Raw genomic sequence first — 13,149 nt, 5'->3', positions numbered from 1 at the left:
GGGCAGTAAGTTACTCTGTTGATAGACCTTTCCAATCCACGACACGCGCTGTAACTTAAGTAGCTTCGTTTAAGCTATTACGTTTGTTACTGTTAAAGGCAGGGACATTTTTTAACCGAAATAGACCATAGAAAAATCCCGAAGATTTTTCTAATCTCGGAGATCTTCCAAGTTGCATTCTGAGAAGGTACGTATTTGCCTAATGTTTTATATACGATTTTGGTCGTTTCTAAGGCTGATTTTCCGAAGTATTCTTATCTAGATATCGTCTTTACTGTCTCTTTTTACAACCAAATTCGCGCGACAAACTACTTTCGGGAAAAACTAGGTCGTTGTAGACATTCATTATGTATTCCTTCCAATGGCTGATAGTGATTTTTACATATTGGTTTCGAGAGGGTAGCTACTTGCAACATAAGTTTGCATCTCTGGATGTAATTCCCAAGTGTTAAGAGATGGAGTAACCAACCCCTCGTCTTTAAAAATTCAAAGAACGTGATAATAGCTAGGCCTATAACTTGTGTTTGATCAAAAAATATCGAAATATTTTTTTTCCTAGTTGAAAAGTAAGTGTTGCAAGAAAAAGATTCCTCCGAATTTATAATTTTGTTTTGCGGAACGGTAGAATATGTATATTTTATTCGTTGACATAAGCACGTACTACTTCCAACTTCCAATTGAATAAGTGACCTTTAACCTTGGTTAGGCATATTTTGAATTTTTTCAATATAGGCTTAGCAAAGTACACACGTTATCAATTCATAGAAATAAGCGTACGATTATCGTGCAATTGCGGTAGTTCAAAGCGTAAGTGACCTTTACCCTTTTAGGCCTGATTTGAAATAGGCTTAGCAAAGTACACGCGCTATGATAAAGTAGACTATATATAATTTTATTCGTAGACACAAGCGTCCGATTTCCATGGAATTTCCATTGCTCAAAGCGTGACTCTTCATCGTCGTTAGGCCTAATTTGAAATTGTTTCAAATTTAGGCTTAACAAAGAGCCGTTCCACGAGCTATAAATTGAGAATTATGTAATCTGCTCTAAGCTTATTACGACTCATACAATTTAATATAATTATTAATCCATTCTGACAACTGTTTCCGTTTTTCCAAATAAATGCAATTTGATACACAATATATGAATAAAGAATTAGCCAAAAAAAGAATGGCTAATTTTTCATTTCATTTTTACCGCGTGTCGATTTCAAATTACTTGAATAGAAAAAAGGAGGGAATCGAGTGGAAATAAAAACGGCCGCAAATTCAATCTTTTTGGTTTTTTCGGCTTTCTGGATTTTGTACTTATTGTAATTCAACTCCCTGCCCCCCAACTGATTTCTCTAACCAAGTGTTCTCCAATATCTAGAGTTCAAAACAAAAGCCAAATTTGACATGCAGATTCGAAATGAAAAGAGAAAGAGCAAAGAGGAAAGAAATACTTCACGAGAAAACAAAACCATAGCAAAAAAAGAGTCTCCAAATTGCGTGAGAAGTTTGTGACCTAAAGTTAAGATTTTTCTTATTGGTTCGACCACGACATTTATTTATTTGAATTATGATTATCATAATACTTGGTGTTATTACTCTCCTGACTGCCTAGTTTCTCGTGGTATCATCAATTTTTGTCTAACTACTCTAAAAATTAAGTTATAACCATTTTAAAATGATCTCAAATTAAGAAATTTAAAAACAAAATTGTAGTGATCGTATCTAAAATAATTGACGAGGAAATTCTATGATACTTGGAGCTATTACTCTACTGAATATCTAGATTTTCATGGTATCTTAAATTTTTATCCAACTGCTATAGAAATTAAGTTAAACTATTTAAAAATAATCTCAAATTAAGAAATTTAAAAACAAAATTGTAGTGATCGTATCTAAAATAATTGATGAGGGAATTCTATGATACTTGGAGCTATTACTCTGCTGAATATCTAGGTTTTTCGTGGTATCTTCAATTTTTATCCAAATGGTATAGAAATTAAGTTAAACTGTTTAAAAATAATCTCAATCTACGAAATTTAAAAAATTAGTTGCTAAAAACTTTAATTGACTGTATTTAAAACAATTGATGAGTAAATACTATGATACTTGGAGCTATTACTCTACTGAATATCGTATCTTCAATTTTATTCTAACTAGTCTAAAAATAAAGTTATAACCAGTTAAAGACATTATCAGTCTGAGAAATTTAAAAATTAAATTATTTCAAACTTTACTTGACTGAATTTAAAATAATTAATGTGTAAATATTATGATACTTGGAGCTATTACTATACTGAATGTCTAGTTCCTCAAGGTACTTTCAGATCCTACCTAACTCCCCCCGGGAAAAAAGGTTAATCTCACAGAAAAAGACTTCAATTTTATCAACTTCTGTCTTTTCAATCCTGAGGATGTTCTCAAAATAGATCGAAATAAATTCGGAATTCTTTTAGATTAGAATCCAATATATCGTGTTATGTAAGTATACTGGGGGCTAGTGGTTTCGATTTGTTGCTGGTTGCTTTCGTCAAATACGCAAGACGAATGGATTCGCTCGCGTCTGGAATTGTCCAGCTAGGATCCAGGCAGTCTCATCGCGTATGGATTTCCCACGAAATGCTCTACCAGTACCAGTAGCGTCGCGTGCGTCGCACCAACATTTCAACTCCGAAATAGACGAAATGTTTTTGATTTTCATCCCATTTTTATTTATTTCCATTTTACATCAGTAGGTCTTCAAATAATTTTACTTTGAAATATCAAATCGAAAAAATTTGATATTGAAAAAAAAAAAAAATAATAAATAAATTAAACACATGAGTTCTGTTTTTTCTTTTTGGTTTTTATTTTTGAAAAAAAAAAATAACTAAATAAAATAAAAAGAATGTAATGTAATGGGATTCAAAATCAATACTTATTTAGGCTAACTTTTCAAAGGAGTATCGCCAAGGGGTCGGACGTTTTCGAAAAAGTGTACGGGATTTCGAAATACAATTGAATTTCTTCGGATTTTGTTTGATTTCAAAATTTGGTAAAATCTAACGGATTTCGTCGAATTTTGAGATTTCTCCCGTGATTCCGTTGGATTTTGCTATTTTTACCGTGATTTCGACGGATTTTGTGATTTATTTTGATTTTGGATTTCGTGAATTTTCTAATAGATTTCGCGATTTCTTTACTAAATTTGTGATTTCGCTTCTGATTTTGTGATTTCTTTACTGATTTTGCGATTTCCTTACTGATTTTGCGATTTCTTTACTGATTTTATGATTTCTTTACTGATTTTATGATTTCTTTACTGATTTTAAATTTCGTTACTGATTTCGGATTTTTTAAGGGATTTCGAAATCAGCATTGATTTCGGATTTCTTAAGTTTGATTTTTGCGGGTAGCGTACGGAATTTCATGAATGGCCGACCCCTCGAGTACCGCCCAAATCCTTTCATAGATGAAAATGATTCCCAGAAATATTTTATTTTAAAATTTCCCTTACGCGGGTTTTCCCTAATAGTATAAAGTAATTTTCTCAGACCCCAATTTTAATTCCACTTTTATTTATATATATATTTATATATAAATCAAAAAGTTCTATATGTGAAGCCATTCCAGTTTACTACGGTAGCAACACTGATGATTTAGAATAAAAGCTAATGGTTTGGTAAGAGCTCTTAATTTTTAAGAAATTCTGTGAATAAACTTAACAAGCGCCAATTAAAACGGTTAAAATTAGTTTTAGAAGAAAAAGCTAAACTTTAGTCAAAATCTTTACTGTATATTCATATTAGTATTACCTTTTAATGGAGAAATTCTTAATCAATCGATTAGGCTTAATAACCGAGAAGTGACGCGTGATTCAAAGGCTAAGCAAGTTCTTGAAGTTTAAGTATACAGGGTGTTGCAAAAAGGGAGGGTAGTAGGACAGAATTGCAGTGGGATGGTTCTATGGGAAATCAATTTAGTGTCGAAAATGTTTTATACCACAGAATATGATTTAACGGATGTCCTCTTAAAATGATGATTTCTAATTTTATTAAGGGGTCATCCATAAAACACTAAAATCATAACTTGTTTACGAGGGTGTCACTTAGATCAAAAATGTCATAGAAGTTACAACATTTTGGACTCAAAATTGATTTCCCATAGAACCATCCCACTGTATGTCCTACCCTTTTTGGAACACCCTGTAGGTCTTTAAAACTTTATCGTTTCGTACAAGTATTTAATATCCGCGATTGCTAAACTTCTGAATCACCCCTTTTAAACTCCAGTACTCTTATTTTTGCCGATTATCGACAAAATTCCAGAGACAGGCAAGAGCAAGAAGTGATATCTAGTTTATTAGGGAGAAGGTATAAATTCGCCACATTTTTAGCTTTATCTTCAGTTCAAACGTAGGTCCGGAGTTAATCCCCGCCACCTCTAAATTACAACCAGCATCTCATTGGTTCTTGAAAACTCACATCAGCGCGACGCGAATGACGAAAATTACGTATTTTCCGACTGAGGAGAGGCGAAATAGCCCGGCCTCCTTTTACGTTCCCCCTTATATTTTGAAAGGGGGACTGGGACTATGGCGCGCGAATACTTAGGCATCTTAAACCATCTCCCTAATAAGCTAGATATCACTTCCTGGCGAGAGTCGAGAGCAATTTCTAAAGTCTGAAACTCTCTGAACTTGGAAAATGGAATGAAGACTGAAGACAGACCGAGGCTTAGGTTAGGTATTCGTTGGGCCTTTGTCTTTCTCTAAAAAAACCAGTGTCTCTTTGAGAACAAAGGAGTAAAACATCTAAGATACAAAAGTACTTGAACTGGGTTTTGGAATAAGAAGAATTAGGTACGCTTAACAATTGTTACAAATGTCTGATGTGTCAGAACCAAGGTAACGAGACACAGGGTTCCCGCGGCATTTTTTAATTATGTATGAAATTGGGAAGTATTTCCAAATTGGGTATCGTGCAGCTATTCCTAATTATTTTTACTAAATTATTCACTGGTTCATTAAATTTATATAGGGAATATAGGCCAAAATAGACCATTGGATGGGGTGGATACACTCTAGATAATTGGGAGTACATGATTAATAAATTAAGTAGAAAGCAAAAAAGGGTTAACATGGGTTTTTTTTGCCACGAGGGTAATAACTCTATAAGAGATACGGGAAAGTCATTTGAGTATGTAATAGTCCTATTTCTCCCCTCTCCAACGATACCAAATACTTGGGGTTACAACAATCAGGGCCCGAGTAATTATGCAAAATGTTCATAAACATCCTCTCTATAGCATTAACATGGGCTTATTTACACGACACCCTTTAACTCTGGTTCTATAAGAGGTACAGGGTAGCCCTTTGAATATGTTATAGTCCTATTTCTCTCCTTTCCAAGGATACTAAATACTTGGGGCTACATCCTCTTCATAGGGTTAACATGGGACTTATTTACACGACACCTTTTAACCTTGGTTCTATAAGAGATACAGGACAGTCCTTTGAATATGTCATAGTCCTAATTGGGGTTACAACAATCAAGGCTAAATGCTGGTTAATATTCTCACCATAGGGTTAACATGGGTTTTTATTTAACACGAAACTTTGGAGGGTCATAACTCTGCATGGTTCTATAAACGTTGGAAATTCGATTTATTTGCCTAATTTAAAATTCAGCAAGATTGCATTTTTTTATATCAAACCTAGCGTGGTTGTTATTTGGCGCGACAGTTTTCCCACCAACGCAAAAAGTCGCGTTGCACGAGCTTAAATTTAAAAAAAAACAAAAAATTTTCATCCCGTTTTCCCATTATAAACTTAAAACTTTAAGCCCGCCTTTTCTTCGCTCCAAATTTTCTTCAAGTTTTCTTTTGATATATATAAGATATACGACGACAAAAATAAATTGAGGTAGAAACCGCGAATCGAAACAGATATCCTTTAAAACTGTATAACCCACGAAAATGGGTTAGAAAAGTTATCAATGGGAAGCAAAATTCGAGGGGTACGATAGTCGTTGTCTTTATCTATATAAATCAAAGTACTGACTGACTGATAATCAACGCCAAGCCCAAACCGCTTGCCCTAGAAGCCTGAAAATTTGCAGGAACGTTACTCATAAGTAGTAGGCGCGCACTAAGAAAACAATTTTCCAATCGGCCGCCATCTTAATAAATGGCGCCCCGAAATGTAAAAAAATCTTCTCTATGAACAAAGTCCGCGAGTTTCAACCGATTTCACAAATATTTAGTACATTGGTTTCCTTTAACCTATAGACGGGCTGAATGGTCTTTTGGGTTCAATTTGTTGCCATATTTTTAAAAGGCGGCCAGAAATTTAAAAACCGTTCCTTATATCATACAATTCTTTATATTAGGGAAATTCAAGAACACTAGTTTAAAGAGGAAATTTTGGTCTATTAGATTTGCGTGTTGCAAGAAGCCATCTTATTTACAACCGGAGATTTGACAAAAGGAATTTCAATATTATGGAAATATCTGGTTTTCTGTTTATTTTTTGGATTTCTTTTAAATGCGTTTTCCGGAAAATGCTTTGCAATTAGGGAAAATTCAAGAACACTAGTTTAAAGAGGACATTTTGGTCTATTAGATTTGCGTGTTGCAAGAAGCCATCTTATTTACAACCGGAGATTTGATAAAAGGAATTTCAATATTATGGAAATATCTGGTTTTCTGTTTATTTTTTGGATTTCTTTTTAAATGCGTTTTCCGGAAAATGCTTGGCAATTAGGGAAAATTCAAGAACACTAGTTTAAAAAGGACATTTTGGTCTATTAGATTTGCGTGTTGCAAGAAGCCATCTTATTTACAACCGGAGATTTGACAAAAGGAATTTCAATATTATGGAAATATCTGGTTTTCTGTTTATTTTTTGGATTTCTTTTTAAATGCGTTTTCCGGAAAATGCTTTGCAATTACGGAAAATTCAAGAACACTAGTTTAAAGAGGACATTTTGGTCTATTAGATTTGCGTGTTGCAAGAAGCCATCTTATTTACAACCGGAGATTTGACAAAAGGAATTTCAATATTATGGAAATATCTGGTTTTCTGTTTATTTTTTGGATTTCTTTTTAAATGCGTTTTCCGAAAAATGCTAACACACGCGAGTGACGCCAAGGGTAACAGCTAGTATCATTATATGTTCCACAAGTATGACACTACCTACACTTCGTAATGCTAGTTCGAGAACGACAAGCGAGAATTGAAGTACTACCACTCGGTCAGTTTCGTAGTCCACCTTCCTATTTAGTCTATACTAAACCTTTGACAGCGCCAAAACCAGGCGTACGTCGCTTTACCTCGAATCTATGACCTACCTCACTCACTTCATTACAAGCTCCAGTTTGTAACCAGTGACAAACTTATGGAACATGTCTTATGAACTTAAGGTGATATTTTATAAAATAAATTTGGTCCGATTTCAGTTTTTCCCAGGCTCGTGTTTTTCAAAGTGGTTTACGCCTCGTTTGAGTATTACGTCTTTATATAAAAGAAAAGTTTAGCCACTCAAGATCCCTATCAAGAGATATAAGGGGGGGGGGGTATAAAAAGTCCCCGAGGTATTTTTTTATATTTTTATATCAAACACATTGTTGTTTCGTTGTGGCCTTTTTTGGAGACGTTGATTCATGGCCCATGTGCTATCTTTACAAGAAAAATAAAAGCTCCAAAGAAAAGAATAAGTGTCTAAGAATGTTCTCTAACTCTAATCATTAACTAACCTCAACCATGGACCAATCAGAATTTGCTTTACAGTCAGTTGAATTTAGGTCGGAAGTGGCTATGCCCATATTTGGCCTATTTTTTATTTTATTTGAAGCAGTTCAAAGGTCAGATTTTGCTTTCAAAGTCCAAATTTGCCTATTTGTAGTTATGCAGTCGATTCAAAGGTCAAGATGTCATTTATACTGTATACACGCGCGCTAAGGCTAATGTTCATATTTGGCCTATTTTTAAATTGGAGCCAGTTCAAAGGTCAAGGAAGGGTCAAAATAACTATTAAATGTACCCATGATGTAAAAGTACCTTACCCTACCAAAACCAAAAGGTAAAATGTTACATGTAACAATTTATTACTCTATATCTAAAGGAGAAAATCTTCTATTTACAAAACTGACAAAAGTTTAGATCATCGTGATAAAGAGTATGTTGTTATACGAATCGTCGACAAAGGCTTAAGATGTTTTGGTCCTACCCCCTAACCCTTTTTTATCGCTCGGCTGGTGCCAAAATGTTCTTTACGTAGCGTGGGATACGATACAAAACTAGCCTTATCCCTTCTGCCATACTCATAACGCTAGCGAAATTACGATCAAAAACAACAAAAATAGTTGGCCAGATTGTACTACTACAATGTAGTTTGTACAAACACAAGGGAAAAACGATGTCTTGGTCATAGCTTTCATCCTTACGTTCTTTTACTTTTCGTCTAGGACTTAAGATGTAACTTAATCATTCAGAAAATCCTAAAAAATGGTCGTGCTACAAAGATCAGAAACGAGTTTTCTTTACTAAGCCTAAATTTGAATTTTTCAATAAATTAGGCTTAACAATTTTTGGTAACTTGAAGAACGTAATTTGACCTCCCTATAACCCTAGTTTCCAAAAAAAAAAAAAAAAAAAAATAGATACTAATTTAAAGTTTATTTTCAAAAATATATATTGGAGTTTATTTATAGTTCAATTCAATTCATTTTTAAATTAAAAAAAGCCTTTCCAAAAATTATTTTTTAGATTAGGGCATCTAGTTTAATTGATAAAGGTGAGTATGTGAGATATTGTTAAGCCTAATATTTTAAAATTTAAAACGACCATTAATTAAATTAGTGTAATTGCGTGGGATATTTTAGAGTGAGCACTGACAAAGGACAATTTACCCAGGATTCCTTTCGTTGTTAATTTTTTGGCAAAGGCTTATTTGGATTTATATTATACAAAACTTATAGCCTATATTACTACATAAAAAATTTACATATTAATTCAATTCTACAATATCCGATTTTCAGTCAGGAAGGAGGGATTGAATTCAGCTTAATAATAATGAACCACGAAATTCCATTAAAAATACAGCCAGAATAGCAAAAATCCCGATCTAATATTTCAAACTACTTTCCTAATCCAGCTGGCGGGGATTTAAAAGTTTAATCAAGTACCAGAAAGATTTTTAGACATATCTATAGTCTAAAACTTTTAGAAATTTCGACAGATGCGATGCAAAATTTAAAATTTAAATTACAGCATAATTAATAGCCCAAAATAGAAGAACTAAATAAAAAAAACACCCGACAGCTAAGAATTTTGAGATTGCTAATTAACTATTACAAATTTTTTCTTTGTTGTTCTTTCATGGCTTATAAAAGGTCAAAGGGCATATTGTCAGACGATGGGTCGCGTTTCTTAAAACACTGAATTAATATTCATTAGATGTTGACTTTCTTTCTCCTATTATCATAAAACCATAGTCATAATATCTAAAACATCAAATAAATGCAATATACAAATCTTCAGAATGTAGGCCTATCAAGAAGCGATATCTAGTTTATTAGGAAGAAGTTATAAGTTGCCTAAGTATTCATGCGCCACAGTCTCAGTCCCCCTTTCAAAATACAAGGAGGCCGTGCTATTTCGCCTCCTCTCCTCAGTCGGAAAATACGTAATTTTCGTCATTCGCGTCAAGCTGACGTGAGTTTTCAAGAACCAATGAGATGCTGGTTGTAATTGAGACGCGGGGATTAACTCCGGACCTACGTTTGGACTGGAGGGTAAAGCTAGAAATGTGGCGAATTTATATCTTCTCCCTAGTAAACTAGATATCGCTTCGTGGCCTATTATTTGAAGTGAGTTAGAACTAGGAATGGAATTATGGCGCCTCTGACGTCATCAATATCGAAGAAAAAAAACCAATAGGAGGACCCAGTATTTTAAACAAACTAATTATATTAATCAATATTCCTGCAGTTATCTATAGAATGACTTTTGAACTTTCCTTGAAGAACATTTTCTTCAATGAATAATATAGTATAATCTAAGCTTGGAAATATACAGGGTGTTGCAAAACGAATGGTGGTGGGACCAAAGTTCGGTGGGACGGTTTTATGGGAAATCAATTTTAAGTAGAAAATGTTTCAACTTCCATCGCCATTTTTTGCCATTAAGGTACGCCGTTTATAAGTTATTATTGATAATGAGTGTTTTATGAATGCCCCCTTCATTATTTAACTTTAAAGGGAGGGTGAAGTGGAAAATCATGTGATTTTTTTATTGATTCTTCTACTAATTATAAGATCATTCTGCACAGTGAAGCATAAAGGATATACCTCCGAATGATTTTAAAATTTAAATTAGGTTCAGATTTTATGGATAATTTGAAATAAGGACCTCCAACCAATCGCGTAACGCCCAGTCTTTTTGTTAACAAAATTTTCGTGGCACGCTCCATGCCGAATGAAATTCAGCGCCAGATTTGATAAAAGTCGCTCGCGATGAGACAATCGTGTCGCGAGATGTAGAGCGTGCAACGGAAATTTTGTTAACAGAAAGGCAGGGCTTTGCGGGATTGGTCGGAGGTCCTTTTTTCAAATTATCCATTAAACATTTTCGACTCAAAATGGATTTCCCATAGAATCAAACCATCCCACTGTACTTCGGTCCTACCAACTTTCTTCTTGGAACACCCTGTATTTAGGCAATATATAGAACAAGATGACCCAGTCATATAGTTTTTACCGCCTTCTAGTGACAAGAATTAGTATTACTATATGCATTATAAGATGACCCCAGCTAATTTAGCATTTCGGGTTTTTTTTTTTCATTGTTTGTAAAATAGCATTCCTATTATGAATAAAATCAATCTAGTAATAAACTACAGTAACTTACTCATTAGGTTCATTTTAAACTTAACCTACAGAACTTTATCTTAATTAAATTACAGAATAATATTTTTTAAACTAGGGTCGGTACTGGTAAATGTGAACGATTCTATTTTTTCTTTAACATTTTGTAGCTAATTTTTGGGCGGCTTAAATTCCTTTTAAAAGGGCTCTATTTGTAGATTGAATATTGAGGATTACGATAAAAATGGTATGAACATTGTAGGAATACGTGGATGAAAGATACGAACCTATATACACACCAACTCGGACTAATCAACTTAAGTTGATGCCAATTTTAGGTGTTGCTTAATACAATACCATCGGGGAATAAGCTCTAGGAAGAGTTAAAATAATCCCACGATAACAAACCTTTAATCGTTAGATAGATCACGTTTTTCACTATAAAATTGATATTAATATCTGTGGTTTCGATTCGGAATTCGATTTTAGAGTTGGAAAAAACCAGGTAAAAATTCAATTGTTTCAAGGTTAATTAGAATCCTTTTTAAGCTATTTTACTAAAAAATAAAAGTAAAAGTTATAATATTAACTTTAAAATACATCATTGACCCAAAAAAGACTCAAATTTCGCGCCATTAGTAAGTTTATCAATTTAGCGGTAAGAGGGCGGTAGCTACGACTACTTATTGGGCGGGAAAGCGAGAAAATGAGACAGCTGTTATGCGAGGTATCGAAATAAATAGGACTTCTCAACAAATTATTGAACATTTTGACTCGGGTATTGTTTTTAATTATATTATCCTATTATCACTTATCACATCTGCGTAAACTTTAATCTAGGTGCATGGATTTAGGCCCTACGTAATGGTAGCTCCTTCAGGGTTGCCACGGAATTTTCAGAACCAAATTCCCTGACCTTTTTCTCAGATTTTCCCTGACCTTTTAGGCCGAAAAAGTGAATGTTTACTGCACGTTTCAAGTGGTTATAATTAAATAAACTCTCAACATTAAATTTTCCCATGTATTTGTTGCACCAAAACAAATAAGAAACATTTTAACTATAAATAACAGTCTAAGAGAGCATTTACTTTACAAAAACAATTCTAGACATTTTTAAGGATTAATCTAGAGTTTTCTGTGTTGAGAGAGCATGAGGAGAAACTTTCATTACTCTTTCAATAAAGACTTATTCCCAGAAGTTTTACCCACTAAAATCAAATTCCCTGACTTTTCCCTGACCTTTTCGGCCCATTTTTAAATTCCCTGACTTTTCCAGATTTTCCAGGATTTCCAGGTACTGTGGCAACCCTGTCCTTTCCTAGGGCCTTTTTTATTCCTCCCATTTGATTATCATTGTTGTTCACATTTGGGTCCAGTGTTCATTCACTACCTCCTTCAGTATTTAGGGTCAGGGTGTTTACATTTACCAGCGATTGTTCACAATTGGGGTCCTCCGAGGGGATTGGGAAATAGGATATTGTGCAAAATTTAAGAGAGTTAAAAAGCTGAAAACAGCGAATTGTGTATAAAGAATCATATTTCATATCCTGAAAGTTTCTGGTGTCTAACGTTAGCTCCACGGAAGTTATTCAAAGATTTGCAAAAAGTGTCCATAATTACCAGTACCAACCCTATAGTAACTTCCTCAATCGGTTAGTTTTAAACTTAACTAAACTACATCATTATTTGTAAAGTTATCATAAACTATAGTATCATGATAATATTAATTAAATTAAAGTATAATATTAATTAAATTAAAGTATAATATTAATTAAATTAAAGTATAATATTAATTAAATTAAAGTAAATTCCTCAATTAACTTACTTGAAACATCATTATTTATAATTATCATTAATCTCACTCGTGAATTTATATTTATTTTAATCTTAATTAAATTACAGAATAATATATATTGAACTATTGTAACTTCCTCAATTTTAATTAAATTAAAGTATAATATTAATTAAATTAAAGTATAATATTTATTAAATTAAAGTATAATATTAATTAATCTACAGTGAATTCCTCAATTAACTTACTTGAAACATCATTATCTACCATTATGATCATTAATCTCACTCGTGAATATATATTTATTTTAATCTTAATTAAATTACAGAATAATATATATTGAACTATTGTAACTTCCTCAATCGGTTAATTTTAAACATCATTATTTATAAAGTTATCATTAATCTCACTTGTAAACGTGGACTGCTCGCTTAACTAAGTAGAGTAGCAGACGAGTTTTCAAGAGACGATATCATTGGTTAACTCATGGTGAACTTTGCCTGCTAATTCGTTTCTCTCTAC

This window comes from Phalangium opilio, unplaced genomic scaffold (assembly GCF_054372755.1).
Source record: "Phalangium opilio isolate 3A_F unplaced genomic scaffold, DU_Popi_V2 ptg000025l_1, whole genome shotgun sequence".
In the NCBI taxonomy this organism is placed as follows: Eukaryota; Metazoa; Arthropoda; class Arachnida; order Opiliones; family Phalangiidae; genus Phalangium; species Phalangium opilio.
Note: the sequence above shows the minus strand (reverse complement) of the source record.